The 14,395-nt window shown below is 34.2% G+C and overlaps 1 pseudogene; it reads left to right on the plus strand.

Annotated features, from left to right (window-relative positions):
- Positions 1–6,969, plus strand: part of LOC104677777 — a 44,496-nt pseudogene extending 37,527 nt beyond the window's left edge.
- Positions 6,970–14,395: the final 7,426 nt, after the last annotated feature.

Raw genomic sequence — 14,395 nt, forward strand, 5'->3', positions numbered from 1 at the left:
AATCATTTTATTTTGTGTATTATAGAAGATATTTCTCATATCTTTATCTCTCATGTACTTTAATATAGATAAAAATTGAGGTTAAAATCACAAAATGTACTATCAATGAAATAGCATTTTATGTTAAATTGTATTCATTTGCATTTAGTTGGATGTCTTAGATGTAGTTTTTAGTAATATGAAACTGATGAAAAAACTGACATATATTCACAGTCTTTGGAAGGCACAAATCTTTACCTTGTGCAAGAAAATAACTGGACCCTTGTTTTGTGGTAGTTATGAGAATATGATAAGAGCTATGAGCATTTGTAAGAAGCAAAATATGGAACAAATATCTTTCATTACCATACTTGTAGATTTTATCAATCAAATGTTAAAATCTTAAGTTGATTCCAGGAAGAAAGTACTGCTAAAGAACTGTTTACTTATTAGTAGTAGAGATGGACATCTTTACAAAGTCCTAGGTTTGTGCCAAAAAAAGTCTTCACTGTGGTAGGAAGGAAGTTACTAGTAAAGCTGTTAAAAGCCTCTGGTAGAGGTGAGTCTCCACTGTTTCCTTATTTGCATGCTCTGACCAGCACTGCTGGATGCTGGAAGAGGACACCGCAGACTCCCGCCTTTTCTCCACAGACTCCCGCCTTCTCTCTGTGCAGCTGTCTTATCTCCATATCTGTGTCATGAACTCTAGCCACCTTACTAACTATGACCAACTTTGCCGGCTCAGTTCAGGGAGTCTGCCAGGCTTGGACTAGTTACTCGCTTCCTGTTATGGGGTAGAAACTCTCAAGACTAGAAGCTGAAACCATTGTAGGATTTACTTTGTTGAATTCCGGTCTTTCAGGGCTCACTGTCCATTGTTGCCTGATGTTTAATGTCTTGAAAACCGTTGTTTCATGTATTTTCACATTTTTTAGTTGATTCATACAGTAGTAAACATCTTCGTCTGAAGTAGAACACTTGTTTGATTATGTCTTATTTTTCTGTCTCTATTAGAATATTTTGGGAGAAAATGGGGGAAATACAGTAAAAAAGGGGAAAAAACAACTCCAGTAATATTTAATGTAGTTGCACCTTTACTCTCCCTATCATTTGATCATAGTACTATCCAGAAGAGAGCTGTAACATATCTTATTTCTTCCATCTCCCTAATCTCTTCACTTTCTTAGTGTTATATTTCATGCATTCATTGATTTATTCAGCAAATACTTTTTGAATCTCCATTATGTATTTGGCAAGGTGAGAAGGGCCTTTTACCAGAAGATTCCTCGGATAATTTTTATGTATTCCCCTCAATGATCTTGAGAAGACCGTCTCTGTGTTTACAACTACATTTGTAATGGAAGGGGGAAATTAAAGTACAAAAACTAGAGGTGTCGTTGTCATATTTGCATTGTAGAAAGATAATTATGGCTGCAATATGAAGTATGTGTTAATAGGTCAAAGATGCTTGGGAAAGAAACCAATAGGAGGACTGTTAAGATGACCCAGTCAAGAAATATTAAAGACCTATATTTGGGCAGTAGTAACAAAAATGAATAGGAAGATACACATGTGAAAATTATTTAGCAGATAAAATTAAAAGTACATGGGCCGGGCGCAGTGGCTCAAGCCTGTAATCCCAGCACTTTGGGAGGCCGAGACGGGCGGATCACGAGGTCAGGAGATCGAGACCATCCTGGCTAACACGGTGAAACCCCATCTCTACTAAAAAATACAAAAATCTAGTCGGGCGAGGTGGCGGGCGCCTGTAGTCCCAGCTACTCTGGAGGCTGAGGCAGGAGAATGGCGGGAACCCGGGAGGCGGAGTTTGCAGTGAGCTGAGATCTGGCCACTGCACTCCAGCCTGGGGGACAGAGCGAGACTCCATCTCAAAAAACAAACAAACAAAAAAAAGTACATGATGATTTATAGTATACGGCATGAAAATATTAGGAATATTTCTATCTAAGAAGATAGAAACAGGTTTCAAGAAGGGCTGCACTGTTTCTATCTTAGTGTTTTAACTATAAGTAGGCCATCAAATATTTAATTAAAATATGAGAATGATTTTCTAATCTCTCTTACTCTAATCCATTTTTGTATATGGGGCAATAATCATTATAGCCATTATATGAATGTTTGAAAAGACAATGTGGGATAATACATCAAAAAATATGAGTACAATGTCTAGCACATAAGTGATTCCATATTTTAAATATTGATACAATTTATTATATTTTTTGTTAATTGAATAGCATTATAATTTTTTTTTAGTTATGGCTTTAAGTCACTTTCAAGCTATACTGATGACTTGAATATTTAGGCCCCTCAGTAAGGCATAGTGATTAATATAAATCAAAGTAAAGTTTGCATTTTGGTTAACACATTTCAATTTGTTAGTTTGAATTGGTTCCTCTGAATCAAATTATCTCTACATACTCTGCTCGATTTGGGTTTTGAGAACTATACAGTTGAAGCTAAAATGGACTAAGATGACCCATCAAGATACTCTGAATGTTACTTCTGTAAACTAAAGAATATATTTTTCAGAAGCCATATTTATTTTATTAATTGCAGCTATGATGACATTAACAACTCTTAGAGAATCTTAGAATATGGAACCAAGACTCATTAGCTCCAGTAAAGAATTTAAAAAGCTTTCTTTTCCAAGATACTAGTATTGCTCAATAATCATATACATAGTTACAGTATGACATAATGAGGACCTCAATGAACTCTCTCTCTCTCTAAAATAATAAAAATACTAGCAAAACCACCTAAAACCTACCATAGCAGAACTCTAGTCATTAGAGTGATCCTAGAGAAACTATTGAATATGACAGCGGGATCTGTGGTGCTTTAACTTGAGGCTACTCCTATCACTCCTTTTTACCCCAGATCAATGGCACAGTAGCAAAAATACAGCAGTACTACAGACAATGAGATTTAACCTCTTCTACAGTTCCCTTCAAAGCATCACTCCCAGAGCACAGGCAATATTTTGTTTGAACTTGCAGATTACTACAAAATCTCTATTCTCAGACTGTGGCGATGTTTTGTGTTTAACTCAGAGAACTCAGCGCTGCTGCACAGTGGTGGATGAGAATAAAACATTCAGCAATAATAGCTGAATATTTCAATAACCCATTTTCAGTAATGGAGGAGGTAACTAGGCAGAAGATCAACAAGGAAATGGAACACTTGAGCAACATTAGAAACCCCTAGACTTGACAGACATGTTTAGAATACTACAACCTACAACAGCAAAATACACATTCTTCCTAAGTGTATAAAATCATTCTCCAGGACAGACCATATGCTAGACCAAAAAATAAGCCTTCATAAATTGAAGGGATAAAAATGATACAAAACTTAGGACAAATTATAGAAATCAAGGCAAAGCAATACTGGCATAAGAATAAACATACTGATCAAAAGAATATGATTGAGTATGCAGAAATAAACTCATGGTTAACTGATATGCAATTGACCATAAATCAATTGAATAGAAATTGACCAAGGATGCCAAGACAATTCAATGGAGAAAAAAGTAGTATTTTCATACATAGTGATAGGACAAATGAATATCCAAATCCACAAGAACAAACCTAGACTTCTATCTCATCTTACAAAAAAATTAACTCAAAGGTGTATATAGACATAAAGTAATTGTCAAAATTATGAAAGTTACAGAAGAAATCATAGGGGTAAATCTTCATGACCTCAGGTTAGGCAGGGATCTTTTAAATACCACACCAAAAGCACAACTGGCAATATAAATTGAAAAAAGGTAATTTGGATTAATCAAAATTAAAAACTTGGCCCATCAAAGGTCATAATCAAGAAAGTGAAAAGTCAAGTAGAAAAATGAGAAAATCTATTTTCCTTTTTTTTTTTTTTTTTTTTGAGATGGAGTCTCACTCTGTCACCCAGGCTGGAGTGCAGTGGCCTGATCTCGGCTCACTGCAAGCTCCGCCTCCTGGGTTCACGCCATTCTCCTGCCTCAGCCTCCCGAGTACCTGAGACTACAGGTACCGGCCACCACGCCCGGCTAATTTTTTGTGTTTTTAGTAGAGACGGGGTTTCATCGTGTTAGCCAGGATGTTCTCAATCTCCTGACCTCGTGATCCACCCACCTCGGCTTCCCAAAGTGCTGGGATTACAGGCGTGAGCCACAGCGCCCGGTCAGAAAATCTATTTTCAAATTACACGTTTGACCAAGGCCTTATATCTACAAAACATAAAGTAATTCTATAACTCAACAATAAAAACAACAAGTAATGAAATGAGCAAAGGATTTAAATAGAAATTGCTAAAAGGAAAAAAGAAAGAAATACAATTGGCCAATAAACACATAAAAAGATGCTGAACATCGTTAGTCATTAGGAAAATGCAAATTAAAACCAAAAGGAAATACCATTTCTCATATGATGGAATGCTTAAAATAAAGGAGACAGACAATAAGAAGTGTTGATGAAGATATGGAGATATTGGAAGCCTTATACATCACTGGTAGGAAGTTAAAATGGCATAGCCACTTTGAAAAACTTACACTTCTTCCAAGAACTTAAACATAAATTTACCATATGACCCAGAAATTTCACTCCTCAGTATATACCCAAAATAAATGAAAACTTAGATACACAAAAAATCTTATAGGTGAATGCACATAGCAGCATTATTCATAGCCAAAATATGGGAAAAATGAAAATGTTTAATATCTATTAATCAATAAATATAACATGTTATATCGTACACTAAAATATTACTTGACAATAAAAATAATGAAATATTAATCCATGCTACAATAAAGATGAACCTTGAAATCATCGTGTTAAGTGAAAGAAGGCTGTCACGAAGACTACATAAAGAACAATTTTATTTATGTGAAATACTAGTCTAAGTAAATCCAGAGACGGAAAATACATAATTGGAACTCTGGAGCTGAGGCTGGAAGTGGGGTCTCGAATGAGAGAGTACAGGGTGTAAAGCCAGAATGGAATATGGCTGCTAATGTGTATGGGGCTTTTTGGGCACCAGTTAGGTATTCCAAACGTAGATTCTGTTGATGGTTGTACACTCTTTGACGATGCTAAAAATCATTCCACTATGTGCTTTAAATTGGTGAATTTTGTGATATGTGTAATATCTCAATAAAGCTATAAAATTATGCATTAGGCAACTATTTGAGCATGCTATTTTATTCATTTAGGAAATGGAAAATTAAAATTGATAGTTTCTCCCACGGAGAATGCACAATAATAATAGCGAAGTAAAAGACAACTGGAAAACTGCTGCAAATTCAAGAGACTACATACAATTTCTTTGAAAATTTTCAATCTCCTTCTGTCCTTAAAACTGCCTTTCAACTTTTTGTACCAGGAAAACATTTAATGCATAATAGTAGGAGTTTCATAAATTCTTTTGATGAATGACTATATTAATTTGTTTTATGGAAAATGTATTTGTTTTACATTACACTGTGAATTGCAATGTTGAACTTCACAGTTTGATGAAATTCCATGCATTCGTTTAATTTTCAATATGCTTATTCTTTCTTTTTAATTTGACTTTATGTCTGCTTAGACTACTACTTTATCTCACTGTGAGCAATTACTGTTATTGGGCCTTATTTTGTTGTTGCTAATAAACATTTATTGAGCATCAAAGTCATACATCTATTATACACATAATATATCATATAATATATGCAATACATTATGTTATATATAATATGTAATATATGTATACATATATAATACATAATGTAATACAAAGTATTTGTATATTTTTATTATATATTATGTATTATTTTAAAGTCAGTCTTTTTGTTGTATCAACATATTGTTGTGATTTACAAATAATGATCTCACGCATCTATCACTTTGGAGTATGTGGAGAATACAATTTTTCACATAAATATATGCCTTTTTATATGCATTATTCCTTAGGAACTTTGTTTTTGGCTAAATATTTAAAAACATTTCCAAAACTTTTTCAATTGCTTAATACTTTTTGCTATGTGGAACAGAATGACGATGATGCTTGGAACATAGGGTTAACGTGATATGCTTCCTGCTTTAAGTGACCACCTAAACTCTGTGCTTTGTTGTCTGTATAAATTCCTTTACTTTCAGTCAACTCCAAAAGATAAGAGTTCCAGGTTAAAGCTGCAATGTTCTCTCTCTTTCCAGCCTGAATGATTCCAGGTGAGACCTTCTGATTTACTGTCCCTTCTAACCAAGCTAATTAAATCAATAAAGGTAATTTTATGAACAATTCTAAAACCTTACATAGCTGACAAGCAGTTCTGTCATTCTCTCTTCAGGTTAAGTGTGTAAGCTATAGGACACTCAATATCTTACCAGGCAATTTCCTTGTATTTCTGGTTCTGTAACTGTGCTCTAAGTACCAAGTTTGAAGAAAATGTTATTTTATGTAAAGTAAAGGGCACTATTTTATGTTTTCAAATTAACAAAAAGAAAAATACTTCCCAGACGGGGTTTAAAATATAGCAAACCATTGCAGTGATTTCTACGGTAGAAAGTTACGGTAGTTTTGGGTGTGTTTTTTTCCCCACTAATGTCTAAATACTTGTGAGAATTAATACATATTTTCAAGAAATGTTAATGAATAGAATGTAGGAATCTAAAATAATAAGAATCATATATACAAATTACACATTCAGATAAAACAGATACAGAATAATAAACAGGTTATCTTTTCAAAAACTGTGTTATTACTGATGATAAACTAATTTAAGAAATTTTCTTCTAAATATATGATAATTGATTTATAAATCAGACTACTAATTTTTCTTTAAGTTTTTTTTAGGTGATTTACTTTACCATTCACTCAAACATAATAAAGTAATCTTGGTAAATTTGACTCAAGAAAATTCAACTAACGGCATTCATATTTATGAGAATTTTCAAATTTCTGTAATTAATGTGTTTTTCCTTTTTTAGGTGTAAAGTTCTTTTTGATTAATTTCTGAATTAAAATGATTTTCTCAAACAAAATGAGTATTCCAATGAATATACATTTACATTTTTATCATCTGATATGTTTTATTTTGTGACTGAAACATTTTTTGCTTAAGCAGAAATACCCTCCCCTCTTAAATGGGGAAAAGTAAAAATTACTAAGAATAAGGTATTTTATTTCTTACTAGTGGAATGGTTAATAATCAAAATATAGTTTTATAATTTAATTTACTGTTAATCCTATGTTCAGGAAGAAGGACAACTTTAGTTGATGCTAGAATTAGGAAGAAAACTAAAAATTAGACAAATATTTTCATTGTAATTGGGGAAGCATGTTGAACACTGACTATGTACCCTCCAGGAAGCTGTAACTTTCATTTATTGGCACACAGAGACTGATTCCAGGACTTGAGAAAAAAACTGCATTAGTCCCTAAAATTTTTTGCAAATTAATAATAATGTTGATATTAAAGACAATCTCTCCATAGTTTATATTATTTTATATATCTATTCCTATGATGTTAAATTCATACAACTTGAAGAAATACTAATACTCTTTCTTCTGTATCTATGGTAAAACTAACTTGATTCGAAATTCATTTAGGTGGGCATATATAAAAGTATTTTAAGAGATTGCTATTTTTTGAAAAGACTTGTCTTTGTGTTCTTACCCTTCTAAATCTTCCTGAAATTTAAGTCAATGTTTTATTTTTTCTTTTTATTTTTTTTATAATGTTGCCCTGTTATCAGTGAGGATGAATAATTGTCAAATCTTTTTCTAGAAATGGATTTCTAAGCCTGAGAAAGGCCTTGGCAGATTATCAGTCCTTTCCATTTATGGCAATGGTATTGGATAACATTGAAGGTCAATCAGGAAATCCATGAAGAGTCTAGAACCAAAGGAGCAGCCTTTGGAAGGGCCTTGAGAACATTATTGGGTCACTTGAAAGGCTTTTTCTTTTCAGTCTAAAGAATTTTTTAAATTCATTTTGTGATTTCGCCTACAGCTAATTCATAGAACCACTGGACAGATAAGCAAACAATAGTCAATTTAGTCAAACGTCTTAAGTTGTGACAGAAAGCTTCACCCCTTACAAGTTGGTTATCTTCTCCATTAAAGCATAATGGGGAGTATTATTTAATATAATCTAATAACCCTTCCCATAATACTTTCCTAATATTTTAGTTTATATATTGAAAGTTTATTAAAATGAAGTCAATATAAAATAAATTAGCAATAAATGATTGAATTGTCTTTGCACTTGTTACAGGTTGGCATTGGTGACAGATGAGACACAGTATTATTTTTGAGCAACATCTCCTTTTTTACATAAAGAAAATAAGTTGATTTAATTGTCTTATCACTAATAAAACTATTAACTACAGTCACTTGAGTGAAATTTCTAGAATTAAAGAGAAGAAACATAAATGCATTCTTAATAAATGGGCACACTTTATACCTTGTGTCTATATTAAATTAGCAGATAATATGTGGTCAGCAACAAAAAATACCAGTTTTATGAATTGTCCTTGTGCCTATATTAAATTAGCAGATAATATGTGGTCAGCAACAAAAAATACCAGTTTTATGAATTGTCCTTATGCTAAAACGTATGTATTAAATCTGGCCGGGTGCAGTAGCTCACACCTGTAATCCCAGCACTTTGGGAGGTGAGTGGATCACTTGAGGTTAGGAGTTTGAGACCAGCCTGGCCAGCATGGTGAAACCCCATCTCTACTAAAAATACAAAAATTAGCCATGTGTGGTGGATTATGCCTGTAATCCCAGCTACTCAGGAGGCTGAGGCAGGAGAATCACTTGAACCTGGGAGGCAGAGGTTGCAGTGAGCCGAGATCATGGCACTGTACTCCAGTCTGGATGTCAGAACAAGAGTCCATCTCAAAAATAAATAAATAAATAAATAAAATAAAAAATACCAAAACATATGTATTAAATCTGATTACTTAACACATTGTTTTGGTTAGGAATTTATTTCAGTGCTATATATAATGTAATGTTTTTCAATAAATTTTCATTTAGAATTCATCCTTTTCTTCATAATTGCTGTGATCATTTATCACATTATACACAGTTAAGCTGATTTACACGCAGGTATTAAAACTGCAGCATTTAGACTCCAGATCCTTCCAGAAGTTAGTAAATATAAATCATAAGGGGAACATATCCACCATATAGATTTTGTTAAAATAAAACAATAAAAATCATGCCAAAGTTCATTGCATTATTTTCATTAAAATCATACGAGTTCAAATTTTGAATGCCTGCTGCTGGAAGTCTATAAAAGAAGTCATAGATTACATCAATAAATAATGACACTTTGCCACAAATGATGAATAGTTTTAACTCTCTTGTTCTTTAATTTATATGTATTTTAGGCCTATTCTCTCTGTCTCTCTCTCTCTCTCTCTTTTTCTCTCTCTCTCTCACACACATACACACACAGACATACACATACACAAACACACATATGTGTGATTTACAATATTCATAAGTGCCCTGCTTGTAAGGTTTTCGTCCATGCCATGAGACTTATATCCTAGACGAAACCAGTCTGAACTGTGAAAATCCTCATTTCCACTGGGAATTTTATTTTTAGATTTTCACTCTCCATACATCTGCCTTTGAGCAATTTTCTGTGCTTCAAGCATGAGCAAGCAATATTAATCCAATTTCTAGTTTCTGTGAGGCACATTATGTTAGATCATATGCACTTCAGTGCTTCTTCTTGGAAACTTTGTGTTTACTTAACTGTTTCACTATCAGCCTTTATCCAAAGAGTAGCAAAACCAGGTTAATTTTATTTTCTATCTTAGGAAACAGCCCAGTGATTCAAGAACAATGGAATCATATGATAAGATGAAATACTATCTGACACAGAGCAAAATTACACATTGATATTTGAGTGGATATCAATAAACTATAAAAGAATAGCTTATGGCTCTAATGCTCAGATACCTAAATTATGTTTGAGGGAGCAAATGAAAACTTCTTCAATTTTAATAAAATAATATAATTCTATATGAAATCATTATAATTTGTTTACATTTACTTTCATCTCTTCAAAATTATCAATATGTCTACTCAATGGGTGAAATTATTCTAGAAATAGGGTCATGTGAATTTGAAACCTGTAATAACTTTTAAAAGCCAAATGTAAATATTGTAGAATTTATTCTTTGTTATTTTCCAAATATATCCACTGCCCCTCCTTGCAACAAAAAAGCACATTATGTCTGCATGATGCAAACCTTTAAATAACTATTGATAATTTGATTAAACATTAGATTGTATTAAAAATAAATCTGAATGAATGAGCATTTTAATATTCTTTAAATTTCCTGGGTCATTCCAAAGATATTAACCAAGTTAGTTGCTTTATCTAAAGGGAGTACAATTTAAACATATCAATCCATCAACATATTTTTAGTAGTGCCACAAATAAACAGCTGGTCCTGAAAATTTCATGTAAGCGAGAACTTAGAACATATGTTCTTCAACTTAGAGAAGATTTAATTCAATTTTACACATATTTGTGTAAGGACTAAGTAATAGGTACAAGCTATGGTAGTTACCGCCCCCCACAGAAAAATCACTGCATGGTAATAAAAGGAAATAAAAAGAAAATAAAGGCTCATAAACAAAGAAGAAATAAAATATATTCAAATCTGCTTTAGGTTTAAAAACGATTTGCTTCACCTTCACAAGCAAATTATTTTGCTCTGCCACAGAAGAATAAATGTTAAATAGATCCTTGCAATGTGAAGTAATTAATGCCAGAGCTGAGCTCAGATGCTGATCTTTTTCCTTAAATTTCAGGACTATTCTCAATGCATCACTACTGTTCAATAGAAATATTAGGATATTACCTAGGAGGGAGCACTTTGATCTATTATCGGCTATTCTCACACATTTGAACCCTATGGTGAATTAAAATGACAGACAAAATTGAAATGTGTTACAAAGAAAACTTATTTTAAATGGGTGGAAGGAGAAAGGAAGAAATCAGAGGAACAAATCAAACAAAATGTCCTTGAGCACCAAGGACAGAGTGTGGAATAGAGATGCTAAAGCCAGAGCAGAAACACAAGCAAATTTACAAGCCTTAGGAATAAAAAATAAGACTACCAAAACCAGGAACACAATCTGGGTTGATCACTGTCCCAAAAGGAAATAAAATTTAACCCATTGAAAAGATTTCTCAAAAGCTTCAGGCAGAGTTAGGGAAACAAAAAAGGTACAGCAAGTGAGGCATCCAGATACTTTAGCAATGTCAGAGACCTTTCTGCCCACAGATTGAAGAAAAAAAGGATAGGAAACATTTTTACAGTTCCTAAATGGGAACTCGAACTACTGGCGAAAGGGCTACCCAAGTAGTTGTGGAGAAAAGCAGCTGCAGACAAATAGAAAGAAAGAAAGAAAAGAAAAAAGCATCCTCAAAGCAAAGGAGAATGGGGGATCTTCACTCTTGCCCTCCAGTCTCTTGTTGGTGCTGTCCCTGTGTTAAATCTAATCATAAACCATCCACCATCGGGTCCCTAGGGACAATAACGAAATGGGGTGACACCTGAGGTGATGAGAGCAAAAATGGATAGGGCAAGCAAGTAAAAAAAATAACCACATAATTCATCTATGCTCAAATTTTCAAGGTTCACCATGAAGAAAAAGACCAGTTTTTCTATTATGGCTAAATTTTAACTTTTTTTAAAAAAATGTATGGGTACATTAAGAGTTGTATAGGCCGGGCACAGTGGATCACTCCTGTAATCCCAGCACTTTGGGAGGCTGAGGCGGGCAGATCACCTGAGGTCAGGAGTTTGAGACCAGCCTGGCCAACATGGTGAAACCCTGTCTCTACTAAAAAATCAAAAATTAGCCAGGCATGGTGGCACACATCTGTAGTCCCAGGTACTTGGAAGACTGAGGCAAGAGAGTCACTTGAACCCAGGAGGCGGAAGTTGCAGTGAGCCGAGATCATGCCACTGCATTCCAGCCTGGGTAACAGAGTGAGACTGTCAAAAAAAAAAAAAAAAAAAAAAAAAAAAAAAAAAGAGTTGTATATGTTTATAGAATGTATGTGATGTTTTGACACAAGCATACAATGGGTAATGCTCAAATGAGGGTACTTGGGATAGCCATCACCTCAAACGTTTACCCTGACTTTGTGTCGGGAACATTCCGCATTCCATATTCACTCCTCTAGTTATTTTGAAATACACAACAGGGTCCGGCGAAGAGGCTCACGCCTGTAATCCCAGCACTTTGGGAGGCTGAGGCCGGCGGATCACGAGGTCAAGAAATTGAGACCATCCTGGCCAACATGGTGCTATCCCGTCTCTACTAAAAATACAAAATTAGCTGGGCGTGATGGTGCAAGTCCGTAGCCCCAGCTACTCGGGAGTCTGAGGCAGGAGAGTAGCTTGAACCCGGGAGGCAGAGATTGCAGAGAGCCGAGATCGTGTCATTATACTCCACGCACTCCAGCCTGGTGACAGACCGAGACTCCATCAATAAAAAGAGAGAGAGAGAGAGAGAAAAAAAAAAAAAAAGAAAGGAAAGAAAGAACGAAAGAATGAAAGAAACACAATAAATTATTATTAACTGTTGTCACATTTAGCTACCAAAGTTGTCACATTTAGCTACCAAACACTAGATCTTATTCCTTCTGACTGTATTTTTATACCCATCAATCATCCCCTCTTTAATCTCTCCTCCCCAGTACCCTTTAGAGCCTCTGGTAACCATCATTTTACTTTTTAACTTCCATGAGATCAAATTTGTAATGCCAATGTATGAAGGAGAACATGCAATGTTTGTCTTTCTGTGTTTGGCTTATTTCCCTTAACATAATGTAACATCCTCCAGTTCCACTGAGGCTGTTGCAAATGACAGGAATTCATTCTTTTTATGGCTGAATAATATTCCATTGTGTATATATACCACATTTTCTTTATCTATTCATCCATTAATGGACACTTAGGTTGATTTCACATCTTGGCTACCATGAGTAGAGCTGCAATAAACACGGGAGTGCAAATATCTCTTTGATGCATTAATTTCATTTCTTTTGAATGTATTTGCAGCAATGGCATTGCTGGATCATATGGTAGTTCTATTTTTAATTTTCTTAGGAAACTCCATACTGTTTTCCACAGTGGCAGAACAAATTTACATTCCCACCAACAGTCTATGAGCATTCCCCTTTCTCCATATACTTGCTGCCATCCAGTTTTGTTTGTTTGTTTTTGATAAAAGCCATTTTATCTGGAGTGAGATGATATTTTTGACTTGCATTTCTCTGATGATTAGGGAAGCTGAGCATTTTTTCATATACCTGTTGGCCATTCTTATCTTTTGAAAGATGTCTATTCAAATATGTTGCCCATTTTAAAATTAGATTCTTAGTTATTTTGTTATTGAGTTTTTGAGCTCCTTAAATATTCTGGCTGTTAATCTCATATCAGTTAATAGCTTGCAAATATTTTCTTCCATCTTGTTTCTGGATAGTTTCCTTTGCTGTACAGAAGCTTCTTAGCTAGATGTGATCCCATTTGCCCATTTTTGCCTTGGTTGCCTGTGCTTTCCAACTCTTACTCAAAAAGTCTTTGCCCAGACCAAGGTCCTGTAGCATTTCCCCAATGATTCCCTCTAGTAGTTTTGCTTCATCAGGTCTTAGATTTAACTCTTCAATAATTTTGAATTGATTCTGTATATGAGGAGCAATGGCAGTCTAGTTTGATTCTTGTGCCTGTGAATATCCAGTTTTCCCAGCACCATTTTTGAAGATACTGACTTTTCCCCAGTGGATGTTCTTGACACCTTTGTTGAAAATGAGTCGACTGTAAATGTGTAGATTTATTTCTTTGTCCTCTATTCTGTTCCATTGGTCTATGTGTCTGTTTTAATACCACTGCCATGCTATTTTGGCTACTATAGCACAGTATAATTCGAAGTCCGGTAATGTGATTCCTCCAGTCTTGTTCTTTTGGCTCAGGATGACTTTGGCAATTCTGGGTCTTCTGTGGTTCCATGTAAATTTTAGGATTTTTTTTTCTATATATGTGAAGAACATCATTAGTATTTTGATAGGTATCACATTGAATCTCTGCTTTAGGTAACATGGGCATTTTAGCAATAAGATTTTTCCAATCTGTGAAATATCTTTATCTGTTAAATATATTTTAAATATCTTTCTATGTTCTCTGTCCTCTTCAATTTTGTATGTCAATATTTTATAGTTTTCCTTGCTTCTTTCCTTGTCATTATGTTATATGTGATTTCGATAAAGGTGCTTTCTTGTGTGGATACTTGTTCAATTTGTTACTTCTGTGGGGTAGACAATCACTAGAGGGTTACATATGGCCATCTTGCTCCACCTCCTTGTGGTAACATTTTTATAAACTCATTTAAT

This window comes from Rhinopithecus roxellana, chromosome 18, assembly GCF_007565055.1.
Source record: "Rhinopithecus roxellana isolate Shanxi Qingling chromosome 18, ASM756505v1, whole genome shotgun sequence".
In the NCBI taxonomy this organism is placed as follows: Eukaryota; Metazoa; Chordata; class Mammalia; order Primates; family Cercopithecidae; genus Rhinopithecus; species Rhinopithecus roxellana.